Here is a 7,873-nt window from a genome sequence, read left to right on the forward strand (position 1 = left end):
TTGTGAGAGACCCGGCTAAACCGCCAAGAGCGCAGATATAAAACCCGCTTCAAACACGCACACAAGTATGAAAACGTCTTTCAACCACGGAGGGATCACGGAAAACCGCTCGACATATTTTCCCCATCCGCATCGTGTTCCGCGCAAACGAAAAGCCCGACCAGAAGAACAGAAAAGCAGCACAGAGACAACCACATTCGATCTATGAAATAGCGGTCGAGGAATCAATTTCGCCGGTGAGCGTGTGAAGAAATCATGGGTGGTACTGTACCCCCTGTTTCTTCTCACTACGCTGCTTCTGCTAGTCCATTTGAGACTAGCGAAGTGGCCTCAGCTGGTGCTCCTTTTCATAGGCAGCAACCAAGCCGGGCACATCAATACGTAGGGTATCGATCGGTTCCCAAAAGTCAAAACTCTTCGGCAACCTTTTTATTGGACGAGGATCTGATACCCTTGCCTCACGGAGCGGTGGGCAAGCAACCTTCCAACAAGGAAGCCTTGATTCCCACCCGCATCCATCAGTGCAGGTGGCGCCCGATAGGAGTGGCGATCTCGCCCACCTACTCGCGGCTGCCTTACCTTCGTCCGTTCAGTCACATGCGTTAAACGCTGCTGAACGACGTATTGCGGATCTCGAGAGTCAAGTCTCACGACTGACTCTCGAGATCCGCAATACGTCGTCTCGTTGATGTCCAAGCGAAGGCTCGTCAGGGTTATGAACGCCTGAAGACTCGCTTGGACCTTTTTGAACGAATAATGCTGAGGGATCCGCGTTACTCGCGTGATGTCCCTCGTTCTCCAAGTCCTGTTCGTGGAGGGAGGAATCGGTCTGATAGCTTTTCGCCTTCACCGTCCCCCTCACCCGAACGACGCTCGACTCACAGTCGGCGTCACCATCGGTCTCCTTAGCCAGATGGGGATATGTGACCTCATTTGGGTCTACATACCGTTTTAGACGACCCCCGTAAAACACGGGGTGCGTGTTCATATACGAGGGAAGGGTGAGCCTATAAGTTAGGTCTCCAACCTCTTCTACCACCGTAAAGGGCCCAATGAAACGCGGCAACAACTTCGAAGTACCTCCAGATAGTACAGAAATTGCATTTTTATGTAGAGTAGCAGTACTTAATAGTACTTTTTCTCCCACTCTAAAGCGTTTATTATTTTTGCGACCATTTCGGTCCGCATATTCTTTTTGCTTGTTCGTTTTAAAAGTCAGTAATAGCATTATCGTTCAATGTTGATCAAATTTACAGTGGTATCCTTCGTATTGACCTTAGGATCAATGCGTGATAAACAAGAGCAAGATTGGTCTTTGCTCCAGTGAGCCCTTCCTTAAACAAAAGTTACTCTTAAACTAGGTGGGTATGCGCTGATGGCGTAAGCCGTTCACGAAATACGGTTCTTGCTTCGTAGAAGCATGCGCTGAATTATTGATGGCAAATTATACCATCGGCAAGAACTCGCTCCAACTCGTAAAAGAGTAGACAAATCCACGAATTGTCTCTTTGAGGATGCGATTTGCACGTTCTGTCTGACCATCTGCTTCAGGATGGTCAGAAGTTGACACCTTCAACTGTGTTCCAAGTAATTAAAACACAGAATGCCAAACCTCTAATGTGAATCTGGGGTTTCGATCTGAAACCAGTTCACGGGGTAACCCATGGAGTCAAAATATCGTGTCAACAAAGACACGAGCACAGCTTTTAGCTATGATCGACTCCGGGACTGCAGCAAGATGATTGATTTGGCTGAAACGTTCAACAAATACAAGAACCAATATTCTTGGTATCAACGTCTGAAAATCTGAAGACGAAGTCCGCAGATACGGTTTGCCAGCACTCTGCCGGAACAGGCAGAGGTTGTAACGGAGCACGGGTGAAGCACTAAGCTTCACCCGTTTACAAACTTCGCAAGCACGTATGTACTTGCGGACGAACTCTTACCGGCGTGGCCAGCAGATGTCGCGACTTTTCGTGAGATAGGTCTTTTCACGTCCGCGATGGCCACTTATAAGCCATTGCGTGTTTTATATCGATCTGTTCGATCTGCTAAGGATCGATACAACTTCGACAATCCTTTGAAAGACTGTTGAGCTAGATTTCTAAGGTAATCCATCAGCCCTTTAAGAGCCTTATCTTCTTGATATGTTCTTCTAACGTTGTCGAGAACTGTTGACGGCGAAACACTTATTGTTGCAACAGTGGTTTATGCTCACTGTTGATTTGCGCAGCAGGTGAGAAAGAGTATCAGCGACGACATTACGTCGTCTTGGTTTAAACGTCACTGAGAAGTTATACTCCGCAAAGAAAAACAACCATTCCTCCATTCGTTGCAAGACGTGTGGACTGTTTGCGGCCGTGCGTGAGGGCGCATGGTCCGTGTGTACAATGAACGGTCTATATCCCACGAGATAGACCGTAAACTAAATAAGCGAGTTCCTTGTCATGCACTGAATAGTTGCGTTCAGCTGGTTAAAGCTGACGTCGATTGATAATAATCGCGTACGGTCTATCTCCTACGAGATAAACCCTAACCTAAGCCAGCGCATATCTGATGGCAATGAGTTTCTTGTCATGCACTGGATAGTCTGTGTCATATTGCATTTACGAAAAGCCGATCGCAAAATCGCTGACGTCACAGACCACAGGAAATGGTCTGTCTTAATCCACAATCGCAAGGATTGGCGATTGCATCAAACTTTGCTTGATACCCTCAAATGAACGCTAACAATTAGCGTTCCATGACCGCTTTACATTATTCTTCAACAAAGAATAAAGATGTACTGTCATTTCGGCATAATTGCAGGAGTAATTGTGCAGGTATTTTCAAAGCCAGGAAACATTTGGAATTCGTTAACATCGACTGTCGTGGGCCAGTCGGTGATCGCCTTGATCGTTCCGGATTAGGGCGTACACCGTGCTTACCCATGATGCACTCGAGAGTTGTATTTCGCTTGCAGCAAATATACACTTTTTGAGATCTGCATACAACTTGTGCTTTCGGGAGTGGGTACGGTGTACTTTCATGTCCGACTTTCCGATCATGGCTGTCCCACTATTTACCTGTTGGCGATCTTACAAAATGTAAAATTCATTCTTCCAGCGGAGTAATAACAGGCTGTATATGGCGCCTACATGCGCACCGCACAATCGTGTCTTATGATATTTGACAACGTTGATTCAAATTCAAATCAACCAATCAGTACAGATAATGTCAATATTACTAAATTCAGTAATACTGGAACTATCAAGTCAAAATTAATAACGAAGATAATTTTGTTCTTCTTTATTATTTTCCTCTCATACAACATAATATTTAATATTACTCTTCCAAGGAGATAATATTTATGTAACGAGAAACTCCGTTACACCACCCCTACCTTAACCAACAGTCACAATTGTCAATGCTGTAGAGTGACATAGAAATACTATTATGTCTTTCCCTGTAAATTATTTTTGCATTGTTGTTTTTTTATTTGATACTCCAATTTAGGGCATTATTAATTTGCTCATATCAATTCGTTTGCACATGGTATCAACACCCGTGCGCGTTGCCTGTGAGGCAGCAAAGCTGGCAGCTGCACGGCTTAATGCAGCTGTTAGCGATGCAAATGTTTCAGTACATTCTAATGCGTCTACTGCGGAAAAAGTCACCTCCAATTCCAAATAGAGGTGACTGGTATGTAAAAAGGCACAGGCACCTGCGTACGAAGAGGTACGAGTGACGGCTGACGACACTGTTTCCTAGGATAGAGTAGCAAAGCTGGTATAATTTTGTGAACCTGAGTGGGCAGGAGGCTAACGGGGCGTGAGAAGCCGTTAGGCACGCAAGTAAGCAAGGTTGGTAAACACAAGATCATAATCCTTTTACCATATTACTAACACTTCAACATGGTATAAGTTATTGCTATACTTATGCAAGCAATTAGCGAACCCTTAGAATTGGGCAAATTCTTCACGTTTTATGGGAGTGACCATTCATTAACAGCAATTACCTTGTCTGGTACTGCTCGTACACCATGTGTACCAACGATGCAGCCCAGCACAGGTATCTAAGGAACCCGACATCTTTCAGCGGGATTGTGCCGAAATGATGGCCGCGTGCATCTTATTGAAAGCGTAAACCACGCGCCATCCACCTGCGGCTTTACGCACACAGAAGATCGGGCTGCAGTTGGCAACTTGCTCTTACGTACATGTCCCGCCTTGACTCACTCGACTTCTTGTTTCGGCAATGGCCATGGTTGGTAACACAATATATTTGGTGCCAGGTTTCAAAACAATTTCGTGCCCGATGCCGCTATCTGCCGGTAGGCGGCTTGACACTTCTTTTGGGAACTTATGACGATGTTTCCACAGAATTCCTAAATAAAGGGCTGTCCTCTAAGGCATCCCAGCCCCGAGCAGCGAGCCTTTTGTCTGTCTTCAAGACGCTCTCACCTACTGTGGGCGACGACAAGAAGTCCACCAAGTTCTCGTCCGGAACTAGTGCGACTACTTGTGGATCTTTTTATGTGAAGTTCGGCAAAGAACAGATTCCACATCTCCTGGATTTTTACTATCTCCTTGGCAGATTTTAAGATGTGCTGGAGCATCGCAACTAGGGATGCCTCTCATATAAAACTCCGTGGCAAAGTCAACTATCTTTTCCGCGTTAGATTGTTAGGACGGCTACAATCAGGTACTCATGAAAAAGTCCGATATCGCCAAAACGGCAGTAATCACCCCAAGCGATATGCTTTGAGAGTGGCTTGTGATGCATAAGGCTAAGAAACTCATTAACGACATTTAACCAAGTGGTGGCTTACGTGATGCGTCAGCACCGTGCCTACGCGCCCCAATAATTTGAACGATGTATTCGTACATAGTAGGGTCGAGGATGGGCTGGGAGATTATATTCGCACAATCGTCATTTATCGGCTGTGCTGTAAGCTGTGGGTGACGCCCAATTGAAGGTCAACTTTAAAAGTGCGTCATTGGAGAAAAACATGAGTAAGTTCCAAAAACGTGATTGTGTATTATTGTCTACAGAAGGCCTAAGGGATTCAACAACTACCAACCAAGGCGCGAGTAAACTCGCGCCACGCTTTATCGGACCATCCCGGTTTTTGAGGCGATCGGCGACGTCTACACGCTAGATATCCACTCATTGTTGCGACTTTACTTGACAATATACGTCGGGCGGCTAAAGAAAATATCGCCCAGCTAAGCTTATTGGGTTGATTTCGAAATCGGAGTCAAAGGCTCGTAGATTGACCCCCCCTTCCTTTAATGCCTGACGCGCGAATGAAATTAGAAGCGGCTGCGTTCCCGTCTGAGCATGACCGAGAACTGGCGTTTCAGGTTCTCCGCGTTCGATCAACTCACAATCTGACTGCCGAATCTCACTAGCAGTTCTTTCTGCAGTACGCTCGTGAGCAGTCGCTTCTAGCAGAGCGTCGGCAGCCTTGGTCTCCTTGTTCAGCCTCATCAGCACCCACCTGGGCAACCAAGACGCCAGCGTTACCATCGCGAGGGACCACCACCGCTTGTGGTCAGGTTCGCTGCATCGTGGATTGTATTGTAGGTCACGAGAACCCTCTCCCGAAGCAGCTACGCCGGCTCACGAGACGTGCGCCGTTCCACCGCGCGCAAGTATCATAAATACTGGATTGGGTTTCTACCCGAGCAGAATAAGTGGGAACCGCATTCGTTGCTTCTTCGCGACGTTCCGGACGCTGTTCGAGCATATGAGTTAATGAAGTTGGACCACCCCAATGCGAAGCAGACGCGAATGTCTCGCAATGAGCAAGACAGTAAGGCGACTCAAAACATCGAGAACAGGAACTGTGTCGTGATTCACGGCGTTGATGATAATTTCTCTGCGAGACCGAGAACGTCGTGACGAAGCTGTAACACCACGACTACGAGAACGGGACCTCGACGAGAAGCGCAGAGCAGGATGGGCAGGCAAATGTGTCGCCGCCCTGCGCTGAGCATTCAGCAGACATTTAATCCGCTGTCGATAGTGTTGACGCCAGCGAGGCGCACCACAAAAAACTGCAGTACACCGTTCATAAAACCGTGCTCGTGCTTCCCGATCCAGGCATAACGCAGCGAGGTGTACGTGTCATTTATCGCAAGGCGGACGTCGCAAGAGTAACATCCCTCGTTGACATGGACATAGCAGACTTAGTCCTCATTCCAAGCGTTCTCGCATACTATGTCGCTAACAGCATCAATTGAGTGATCAGCGCGATAGTTCGTCCTCTCGAGGCATTGTAGAAGCTCTTTCTATCCTCGAGCATTCGATTCAAACGCCAGGTAAATGCGCAACAGAATCTTTGAAAAGTGTCGTATGCATTAATCTTAAGACTCTTTTCGCGGAAAGCCCCGGAACACGCCAGAAGTAGTCCTGCATCGTTGTAAGCGAGTCCAGAGTGTGAGCTCCGGACAACTCGAACAGCTTCCAAATGATGAGTTGTTGGCTAATCACGTGGATGATTGCTCTCCCGCTTATGATTCTCTGGGGTGATGTTGTACTGTGGGTCGTGCACTATGTCATCGTGGCTTCGGTCGTAACTTTAAAGTTATGACAATTGAGCGTTTACGATTAATGAGGTCTTTTTTTAGAAGGGCGTGGTGTAATGTATCACTTTACAGGATTATTACAAATTAAAATAAACAATTCTATTAGCAGACAGGTGTTGTACCCGAATAGCGGGCACAGCACTACCTGAGAACAAGTGGTTCCCGAAAAAACGGGGACACGGTCTTACTTAGTACGATTAAAACAATTCGTAATGATTTAATTAATTTCCAATTTTACTTGATACCAATCACTTAGGCTGAAAGCTTTTTCAAGCGTTTCGTGTAAGCTGCAAGGACGTTTACCTCCGTTTCATAGTAGCTTTAGTATTCCCTCCAACGATCCGTTTCTCTGAGCGTGCCGAGAAAATGAGCCTTAATATCATTTCTTACACCTCTCTGAACATAATGGGAGGTGGCAGAGCACTTGATGCTGGGGCTTGACAAGCAAGCCCGGGCCAAACTCATAAGCATTCCTCCTGAGCAATATGTAAATTAGTTGGAGCAGTTTGAGATATTTGTGCTCGGACAGCGAAGGTCCGCGTCCGAGGCACACAGCCAATCCGCGATGGAGTCCGACACTAAGACTCAGGATAGGCTTGGGCGTGAGCAGGCTCAGAGCGAGGCTCTCAATAGGATGGATTCAATTTTTCCATCTGGCCACATCAGCCGGCCCACTCAGGTGTCGAGGACGACACCCGGTTGGTGTCATACGCCATGTTTTATTTGCTCAATAAGGCCTCGAAGTGGCTTACTCGGCACTTATGACGAACGGTAAGATGTTCCTCACATAGGCGATCTTTTAGACAAATATTCGTGCCATGTATCAGCCGCCGAAGAACAGAGTAATCTAGCACTGGGCGTGGCCACTACACGCTTGTCCGTTCTTTAACAACAATTGTATTTTTGCAATTGTTTGTAATTTGAAGAGCGAGGGTTCTCGCTCTTTATATACGAGGCCTATGGGGTTTGGACCAACGTTTCTTAATGTCTCGAAGGACGATAAGCACCCGAGTGGACAAAAGCCTGTTTCAGCGAAAGTCTTTCTTTTCCGCTACAGCGATAGCTTGATCTAGTGTCTCTAATCTGAGCTGGAGCAGGTGGGTCTTGCCACGACCATCTGCAAGACCCTTGACGAAAATAGTTGCCTGTGTTTGCTTCTCAGGTGAATATCGATAAAACTTCCTCAGTATAATGTATGCTGAGCATTGTTGTGAAGGTCTCGCTTCCCTGTTTCAAATCTAGGATCTCTTCTCGAACCCTAAATTCGGCACAAGACGGCTCAAAGGTATGACTGAGCCGAA

Source organism: Bremia lactucae, linkage group LG13 (genome assembly GCF_004359215.1).
Source record: "Bremia lactucae strain SF5 linkage group LG13, whole genome shotgun sequence".
NCBI classification, from domain to species: Eukaryota; Oomycota; class Peronosporomycetes; order Peronosporales; family Peronosporaceae; genus Bremia; species Bremia lactucae.